This window comes from Zea mays, chromosome 8, assembly GCF_902167145.1.
Source record: "Zea mays cultivar B73 chromosome 8, Zm-B73-REFERENCE-NAM-5.0, whole genome shotgun sequence".
Classification (NCBI taxonomy): domain Eukaryota; kingdom Viridiplantae; phylum Streptophyta; class Magnoliopsida; order Poales; family Poaceae; genus Zea; species Zea mays.
Genome location: NC_050103.1, coordinates 34,890,384 through 34,900,978, shown reverse-complemented (window position 1 = coordinate 34,900,978; position 10,595 = coordinate 34,890,384).

Sequence of the window (10,595 nt, the reverse complement as noted above, 5' to 3'; positions counted from 1 at the left end):
ATCACTAAAACCAACCAGGGGCCTAGATGCTTTCAATCTCCCCCTTTTTGGTGATTGATGACAACCCTACAAGAGTGTGAGAGTAGTTATTTGAAATTTCTGTCAATAGAGAAGATGGTTAGTTATACTCAATAATCTTTGATAGAAAGAGCATGTAAGATAATAATGAGAATGAGCGCATACACAACGTAAGTTTCTTGTTCATATAAGAATGAAATGAAATCGATGAACAAGAACTAGAAGACCGGTGATAACATATTAGGTGAAAACACAATACACACACAGTCAACATAAGCATCCTTCGAGAGCATATAATAGAGTTTGTGAGTAAAATTGTCATACAAAAGTGGAGCTAGTACAGAGAGTATCAAGCACATATATTACATCAAAATATACAAGACACTCTCAACTAACTCCCTAACTCCCCCTAGCTCTCACAACTCTCATAACTCTCCCCCTTTGGCGTCAAACACCAAAAGGGTAACCCAAACCTACAACCCAAAAGAGGAAGGAGGAGGCGGGGGTGCATTCGGTCGTGGTCGTGGTAGAAGAGCGAATGCCAGCTAGGGGTCAGAGTCAGTCTCGGATCCAGGATCTGCCGTAGAATCTAGAGTTGGTACTGACTCAGACTAAGGCTGCGCTGCAGGAGCTGCCAGAGCTGAAGTGGTCACAGACACCGCCACAACAGTAGTGGTAACAGCAGGTGCTGGTGGCACTAGCGGCTAAGCACTGACAGAGCTGATAACCGGCGACCAGAAGTCCAGGGTGACTGGCCAGAGCGGAGAGGGAGAAGGACCAAATGAAGGTAGTTGGGGTCCTGCCTGAATGGCTGGCACAATCGCTGCCTGAAGAGCTAGAGGGGGTGCAGACTGAACAGGAGGAAGCTGAACACCGGTATGCTGAAGAATGTGAGTCCTGAAGGCCCGGTGCTCAGCCCTGTCTGCTAAAAGCTGCTGCTGCAAAGTGTCCTATCTGTCCAGAATAGTCTGAAACATGGATAGCATTCTCTCGGACATCTGCTGCTGGACCGCTGCCTTTTGTGCCTGCTCGGCTGCCAGATGAGCCTACTGCTGAGTAAGGGACCGGAGTATCGCAGCCAAAGCAGGGTCAATGGCAGAAGGGGCAGCAGGGGCAGCACTGAAACTCCGAGCCTCATGATCATGGGAGCATGGAGGCATAGGAGGCGGAGGTGGGATCCCAAAATCATCATCATCAGGAACGGTTGTGCCCTAAGTCTCGAACTGATGGAATGCTGCATCCTCTGTCTGAGTGTCTGGCACTAGATCTGGTACTGGCACTGGGTCCTCAGGGGCTGGACGATAGGAGCCAAATTGGAGGCATGAGGCCTCGAGGGTGCCTTGGAACTGAGATGGCCGAATCAGCTGCGCAAAGATGTAGCAGAGATAATGCGCATATGGTAGCTATCGGCGAGCACGAAGACCATCCAATACTGTGTCCTCGATCTCACAGATAAGGAAATCAACCACATCAAACTCTGAATGTGAGATCAAGGCACCAAGTAGCCAGAGCTGTATGTGAGTGGTGGCCTCTCTATAACCCATCCGGGGCAGTAGTGTCCGTCTCATGATCTGATAGAGATACTTGGTCGCTGGAATGAAATATGTTGGAGAGCATCGCGACCCATCTGTGAAAGGCAGTCGAAACAGGGCCGCGACGTGAGCTGTGGCCGGAGCAACTCCGTCGTGAGGGCGCCGAGGAGGATCGGAAGTACCATAGCACAGGCTGTGAAGGCGAGTCGACGACTCGGTAAATCCAAACAGCTGGTGAATCTGGCTAGCATGAATAGTGCATCCTCTCGCTCAAAACGGAACCTCATCCACTGGTGGTCGGGGTCTATCCATACTGAAGCATAAAACACTCGGACCCACTCCTCAACATATCTGTCGCTGGTACTCAGTAGAGTGAGAAGTCCAGGCAGAAAGGAGAGGTGCACCTCAGAATCCGCACCGGGTGCTAGCAGGAAAGCAGAGAGATCCAATAGCCGATGCACTCGCAGAGCTATCTGGGCTGACATCTGAGCTCGAAAGAAAGAACGACTCCTAAATTCTGGTGTTGAAAAAATCTGCCGCTGCAGGGTCCCTCTGAGCAGGTAGCCAAGACTCCACGGGTACTGTCTGAACCGACGTACCCGGGCCGCAGTAGCACGTTGTAGATTGATCAGACAAGGATCTGTAGCCAGTGGTCGCACCTCGGTCTCGTCTCGCTCCCGGAAGCGGGCTGGAGGAATGGGTGGAGCGGAAATGGGAGCGGGAGGAGGTACAGTAGAAGCGGGAGTGGTGGAGGTGGTAGGTATGGCTGAAGTGGTGGATGGCTCAGGAGCGACTGGAGCGGGCGAAGTGGGAGGTGGAGTGGTAACTGTGGCGGGTGTAGAAGGAGCGGAGGAGCGAGGTCGAGACGCGAGACAACGGACCCGGTAGGCAATCTGATCGGATGATATCTGCAACTGTCCACCTCGCTCTGCCTGCTCTGCTACTGCTGTCGCTGCAAGAGCTGCTCGAGCTGCTCTATCCAAACGCCGCTTCTTGCGGCCTTCCTGCTGCTCTAAGTACACGATCTTCCCCTTGACCTGCCTGAAGGGGCGAGGAGGGTCCTCGTCGTCTCCTCCCCCTGGCGCTGACACATTCTTCGTGCGCACCATCCTAACCTGAAGGCTGCATAGAAAAGTGAAAAACTAAGCACGAGAGATAGCAGAGGAAATGATCATGACCGAAGTGATAAGTACCTGGAAACCTCACGAGAGAGAGAATCCAGGCAGGACAGGAGATAGGGACACGGGAAGGCGAGGTCACTAAAATGACAGAAGAGGTGGGCACGTATTAGTCACATAGTCATAAGTATATGAAATGTGAATAAATACATACACAGAGAATTATGACACAGAAAATGAGTGATTTGGTGATATAGAGGTCAAACGACGAGAAAACGACGTTTGAGCGAGGAATAGTGCCATAGGAGGTTTGAAATTGGAATTGAGGCATGAAATGACTTGGAATTGAGTCGATACTTCACGAGTAGGTTTATATGGGTAAATATGAGTGAAGTGTGCACTTGGTTTGAATTTAGGCGAAGAAAGTGGATTTGTGGTACTCGACTCAGAATCAATGGCTATAAAAGAGGATTTGTGAGAAACTGGTGCCTGGGATATCGGACTGGCGTGAAATTTGGTGAAGGTGTTACTAGAGGTGATATGAAGGTGCAGGAAAAATATGGGATCAATTTGAGCAATTTTGGCTAGTTTGGGCATTGCACCGAGCAGTTGATGTGCGGGGTTTTGAATTAAGGGTGAAATGGTCGTATGAATGGAGGAAACCTCCCAAAGGGAGAAGATTACCTGCAGGGGAACTCAAGAAGTGTACTAGTAACACACACATGCATAGGATTCATAGAATTTCACAAGAATTTGAGAAGTGTGCAAAGGAGGGTGAGTTTCCACCTCACTGTCCAGAGAAGATGAAGAGAGAGGGGGAAAGGGACAGGGGAAGCTCACTAGAGGGAGTGGGGGAAGAGCAGAGGGGAGCAGATCCATCAATGGAGCACCTCACCGGTGGTCGCCGGCGGTGAGGTGGGAGGGAGAGATCGCTAGAGTGCCAGAGAATAGAGAGGGCGGCTGAGAAAAAACTGCCTGGCCTCGGGCTCGGGCGAGGGAAAGTTTTTTTAAAAACGCATTATGGGTGCACCTGACAGTCTACAGTGCCTGTCCGGTGCACACCGGACAGCGCACAGAAAAAAGGATCTACGCGCGCTAGCTGGTGCACCGGACTATCCGGTGAGCCCATACAGAGGGGATTTTTGAAAATTTTCAAATTTTCTATCTAATTTTGAACAAAACCAAATCCTGACTTATAAGCACACAAAAGAACACCTATTGGGACCGGTATTGGTACCCTCATATATTTTCCCATAATTTTCAAAATATTTTGCCATAGGCTAGATAATTTTTAGAGAAAATAGCCAAATGGTGAGATTTGCATTGCAGCTTTGCACTAGGGGGTTTTTAATGATGTTTTGAGTTTTGAATACTCCCCCTAAGTGCAGTGCCACATGCATATCTGAAGAACCAACAATTGCATAGTAAATTAGAATTTAAGTACTAAAAACCTTAGAAATAAGACTTGTCAAATTTGAGCCCGAGTTAAGCTTTTTCACTCGCTTTGTTGGCGGTTATCTTAACTAGGTTAGACAAGCCCTAGATGCAATACAAGAAATTTAAATATGCAATGCAGGCTTGACAACACCATTTTGAGATTTTAAATGAAATTTCTGAGATCAAGGATGTTTAATTCATTCCTCAACATACAAAAGCGAGTTTTATCTAGTGGCTTAGTGAAAATGTCTGCTAATTGGTCTTCCGATCTCACTCCTTCTAAAATAATGTCTCCTTTAGCAACATGATCTCTAAGGAAATGATGACAGATATCAATGTGCTTGGTGCGAGAGTGTTGTACAGGATTATTAGCAATTTTAACAGCACTCTCATTATCACACAACAAAGGTACCTTTTCTAGAACTACACCATAGTCTAGAAGAGTTTGTTTCTTATATAAAATCTGTGTGCAACAAGCACCCACGGCAATGTATTCCGCTTCGGCGGTTGACAAGGCAACACTATTTTTCTACTTTGATGTCCATGACACTAGTGATCTCCCAAGAAAATGGCACCCCCGGAAGTACTTTTTCTATCAATTTTGCAACCGGCATAATCCGAATCGGAATAGCCAATTAAATCAAAAGTATCTCCTTTGGGATACCAAAGGCCAACGCTTGGGGTATGCTTAAGTTACCTAAGAATTCTTTTAATAGCACGAACATGAGCTTTGTTAGGATTTGATTGAAATCTAGCACACATACAGACACTAAACATGATATCGGGCCTAGATGCGGTAAGATACAATAAACTACCAATCATAGAACGATAGAGAGTTTGATCAACCGGGTTACCTCCCTCATCTAGGTCGAGATGTCCATTTGTTGGCATGGGTGTCTTGATTGGTTTGCACTTCTGCATGTTGAATCTTTTCAACAAGTCTTTGGTATACTTCTCTTGTGAGAGGAAGTTGCCATCTTTCATTTGCTTGACTTGAAAGCTGAGGAAGTACGTCAGCTCACCAATCATAGACATCTCGAACTCCTTCGACATCAACTCTCCAAATTCCTTGCAATGATAATCATTTGTCGAGCCAAAGATTATGTCATCAACATATACTTGACATATGAAAATATCACCGTTATGTTTCTTTGTGAATAAGGTTGTGTCAACGGTCCCAATCTTGAAGCCCTTTTCAATGAGGAAGGCGCGAAGACGCTCATACCAAGCCCTTGGAGCTTGCTTTAACCCATATAGCGCCTTGAACAACCTGTAAGCATGATTAGGATATCTAGGGTCTTCAAACCCGAGTGGTTGCTCAACATATACAAGTTCATTTATAAAGCCATTTAAAAAACACTTTTCACATCCATTTGATAAAGTTTTATGTCATAGCATGATGCATATGCGAGTAGGATACGAATGGCTTCAAGTCGAGCAACCGATGCAAAGGTCTCTCCAAAATCTAAGCCTTCAACTTGAGAGAAACTCTTTGCAACAAGTCTTGCCTTGTTCCACACAATCACGCCTTGATCATCTTGTTTGTTTCTGAACACCCACTTTGTTCCAATGATCCTTGCATCTTGTGGAGGCTTCTCCAAGGTCCAAACTTGGTTACAGGTGAAATTGTTTAGTTCTTCATGCATGTCATTCACCCAGTCTGGATCCTGTAGCGCCTCATCTATACATGTAGGTTCAACACAAGAAACAAAAGAGTGATGTTCAATAAATGAAGCATGTTTATGTGAACGAGTGATAACCCCTTGTGAAGGACTCCCAATGATTTGATCTTGTGGGTGTGCTTGAAGTAGTGATGAGTTTCTCCTGTCAACCAATTGGGAAGAAGGTCCTGGAGCATCAACATCTTCAGCTTGTACCCTTGCTTGTTCATGAGAGACAAATGTATCTTCATTTGCATGCCTCTCATCTTTTTCATCATCTTATGGTACACTTGATGAAGAATGCCTATCAATGTTTTGCACCTCTTCTTCATCTTCTTTTGGTTTGATAGCTCCAATTGGCATGTTCTTCATGGCTTCCCTAAGTGGTTCATCACCTACATCATCAAGATTTTCAAGTGCTCCTTGGGAGCCATTAGTCTCATCAAACTCCACATCATATGTTTCTTCTACCACGCCAGTGGCATGATTGAATACTCGATATGCTTTGGACTTTGATGAATAAATAAGTAGAAAACCAATATCACAACGTCTTTGAAACTTTCCTAGGTGATGGCGATTCTTGTAGATGTAGCATTTTCATCCAAACACCCGAAAGAAGGAGACGTTTGGCTTTTTCCCATTTAGCAGTTCATAGGGAGTCTTCTCAAGTAGCTGGTGAGGAAATAGCTTGTTAGATGCATAACATGCAGTGTTGACAGTTTCGGCCCAAAACCTCTCTGGTGTGTTATACTCATCAATCATTGTCCTTGCAAGAGTGATCAAGGTCCTGTTCTTCCTTTCAACAACTCCATTTTGTTGAGGTGTATATGTTGCTGAAACTTCATGCTTGATCCCAATCTCATCACAATATTCATGTATGTTGGTGTTATCAAATTCTTTTCCATTATCACTTCTAATCTTCTTGATCTTGCAATCAAATTCATTTTGAGCTTTCTTGGCAAACTTGTTGAATATAGATGCAACTTTAGCTTTATCATAGAGAAAGAACACCCAAGTGTATCTTGAAAAATCGTCAACTATAACCAGACAGTAGAGGTTGCCACCAGCACTTGCATAAGTTTTTGGTCCAAATAGATCCATGTGAAGCAGTTCCAGTGGCCTTGATGTTGACATGAAAGCTTTTGTGGGATGTGTGTTAACAACTTGCTTTCTAGCTTGACATGCACTATAAGGCTTGTCCTTTTCAAATACAACATCCTTTAGTCATCTAACCATGTCCTTCTTTAGTACTTTCTTGAGTGTGCTCATTCCAACATGTGCAAGCCTTCTATGCCATAGCCATCCAAGTGATGCTTTGGTAAAGAGGCAAGTTCTTAAGTCTGCAACTTGAGAGGTGAAATCCACTAAGTAGAGATTGTTGTATCTAAATCCTTTGAACACCATTGATTCATCATCCATTTTTGATACAATAACCTCTATAAGAGTGAATAAGCATTGAAGTCCAAGATCACAAAGTTGACCCACTGATAATAAGTTGAAGCTCAAAGGTGCAACCAAGAGAACATTTGAAATTGATAGATCATTTGAAATTGCCACCTTGCCAAGTCCTTGAACTTTTCCCTTTGAATTATCCCCAAAAGTGATTTTGTCTTGTCCATCAACATTCTCATTAAGTGAGGTGAACATTCGTGGGTTGCCAGTCATATATTGAGTGCATCCACTATCAATAACCCAATGACTCCCACCGGTCTTGTAGTTCACCTACATCCACAGATAAATCAAGCTTGAATTTTGAGGGCCCTATTTTGCATAGGACCACTGACTTTCTCAATCAAGGACTTTGCAACCCAATTTTGTCTAGGTCTACTCTTGCTTGGTGGACCTAGGAATGTAACTTTGACTTTTCCATTTGCTACTTTTCTTAGAACATAGTGAGCATTGAAGGCAAATGGTCTTGAGTGCTTTGGCAAGGGAGTTGGTGGTTTGGCTTTGCAGTTGTGGGAAAATGACCTTCTTTTCCACACTCAAAGCATTTGATAGGCTTATGAGTCTGCTTTGGCTTGTATTGATTTGTAGCTTTCTTTTGCACAAAAGAATTATATCCAATACCACTCTTGTTGTTTTTTATGACAGTGTTCATGAGCAATTCATTTTGGAGGTATTGGCCCTTGTTGAACTTTAGCACACTTGTTGCAAGATGTTCATTTTCACTCTTAAGTTTCTTGACCTCATTTTAAGCCTTTAATTATCCACTGCCAACTCATTGTTGAAGTCATCATGAAGACTAGTTTGATCATCTTGGCTCAAATCATCACATGAGGTTGCTACATCAATCTTAACAATAGGGTTAATAGCCTCATGTGTCTTGCAAGATAAAAGCTCATTTGCAACAACAAGGTTATTATGATCAATTTTAATCTTTGTATAGTCTTCCTTAATTTTCACAAGTCTTTCTTTCAACTCCCTATTTGCTTCATTTAATTTGTCACACTTATCCTTATCATCTTTTAGGGAGGATTTAAGCTCACTTACAGTGGATGACATAGTTTTGTTTTCTTCTTTCATCTCATCACTAGCTTTTACAACTATGTCATATTTGGTAGTTAAAAATTCATTTTCATCTTTGAACTTATCATATTTAGCGTTTGACTTCCTAATGATTTGAGTGTATTCCTTAAGCAAGTCAGCTAGTTCATCATAGGAAGGTGAAGCAAATTCATCATCACTATCACTATCATCAATAATATCATTATCATTTTGTACCTTCCGTTCACCTCTAGCCATGAGGCATAGGTGAGAAGTCGATGAAGGTGATGGTGGTGGTGAAGAGAAGTCCCTAGCAATGGCGACAACTTTTTCATCATTTTCTTCTTCACTTGAAGAAGACCCGCTTGATGACTCAATGTCAGTGAGCCAGTCACCAACAATGTATGCCTTTCCATTTTTCTTTTTGTGGAATCTTTTCTGCTTCCCATCCTTTCTCCTAAAGAATTTCTTTTCCTTTTTCTCTTCATCACTGTCATCATCTTTCTTGCCCTTGAACTTGTTCTTCTTGGGCTTATTGCACTGATGAGCAAGATGACCAAGCTCTCCACAGTTGTAGCAGTCCATTTCAAAGATGGGCTTTCTTTTACTAGAGAAGAATTTCTTCTTTCTTGAGTCAAACTTGATGCCTTCTCTGTTGAGCTTCTTTAACATCTTGGTGGTCTTCCTCACCATCAAGGCAATGTTAGCATCAAGATCATCATCACTTGAGGATTCCTCCTCAATTTGTACTTTAGCTTTTCCTTTCTTTTCTTGATTGGCTTTGAGAGCTAAATCCTTTCTCTTGGAAGATGACTCTTCCTTGTCATTGATGTGCATGTACATCTCATGAGCATTGATCTTTCCCAATATTTGTGTAGGAGTAGCAACTGAAAGATCTATCTGGTGTAGCACTTTGACAATGTGTCCATATTTGTCAATTGGGAGGACACTGAGAATCTTCCTCACAACATCCGGTTGTGAAATTTGTGTAAGCCCCAAGCCATTTCCTTCCTCTACAAGAATATTGAGATGTGAGTACTTAGCATTGGCATTTTCATTTGCAAGCATCTCAAAAGAATTTAACTTTCTCATAGCAATATGATATCTCTCCTCACGCTCACTTCTAGTTCCTTCATGTAGAGCACATATATCCATCCACAAATCATGAGCATTTCTATGGTTTCTTACTCTATTAAAGACATCTTTGCAAAGGCCTCTAAAAAGAGTGCTTTTGGCCTTAGCATTCCATTTCTCATAGTTATACTCTTCTCCTTCAAGATTTGTGGGATCTCTAGGTTCGGGGAACCCTTGTGTGGCGGCTTTATAGACACCAATGTCTATAGCCTCTATATAAGCTTCCATACAAATTTTCCAATATGGAAAGTCGTCACCATCAAAAACGGGAGGAGGTCCATCCCCACCAGACATTGTTACTATAGCGGTTAAGCTAATCTAAGAGCAACAAGGCTCTGATACCAATTGAAAGGATCACGATACCCAAGAGGGGGTGAATTGGGCTTTTCTAAAATTCAACAATAATTAAACACTAAGGAAGAGCCCAACTTCACCCCAACAATTAGCAATAAGAGAATACTACTAGAAATACAACAATGCTAAGACAATACTTCAACTACTTGCTAAACAAATGCACAAGGTAAAGTACTTGAATTAAGTACGTGTAACACCCCTGGTGTTACTGGCACTAAAACTTGAGCATAACATCATGTGCATTGACATATCATGTGGTGGTTACACCTAGAATGCATTCACTAGGTAAAATTTTCAAACAAGTTGTGATGATGTGACTTGAAGAGTGCTTAACCTTAGGGTAGGGTACTTGACCCTGGAATTAGGGCCTATGGATGAAAGTGAAGCCAAAATAAGTAAAAATATCAAAAGTCATTAGGAATGTTCACAAGATATCGAAGTTGATGAACTTTAGTAGTACAAAAACCCTAAAGTACTCAAAACCCCAAAAGAAACCCTAGAAAACCCTAATTGGAACCCTAGGGGGGTAAATGTAAATTCTATGAACTTTTGGACCAAAGTGCAAATATCAAAGTGATAGAACACCACAAACCAAGTAATTTTCATATTGGAGAATTTTCAAGTTGAATGATGATATTTGGACTTATTTACAAAAGGGTCACATGAGCACTAGGCGACTAAGTCTGAAAATTAGTGGAATAGGGTCAACTTTGGAGCTCTATATCTCTAAATTCATAAGGATTTTTCCCTTGGTCAACACATCAAATTTGTATAGCTATGATAGGAGTACAACTTTGCTTAAGTGATTAAGCATTGGTGACATATAAAATTTGGAGATAAATGGACCTGAAGTC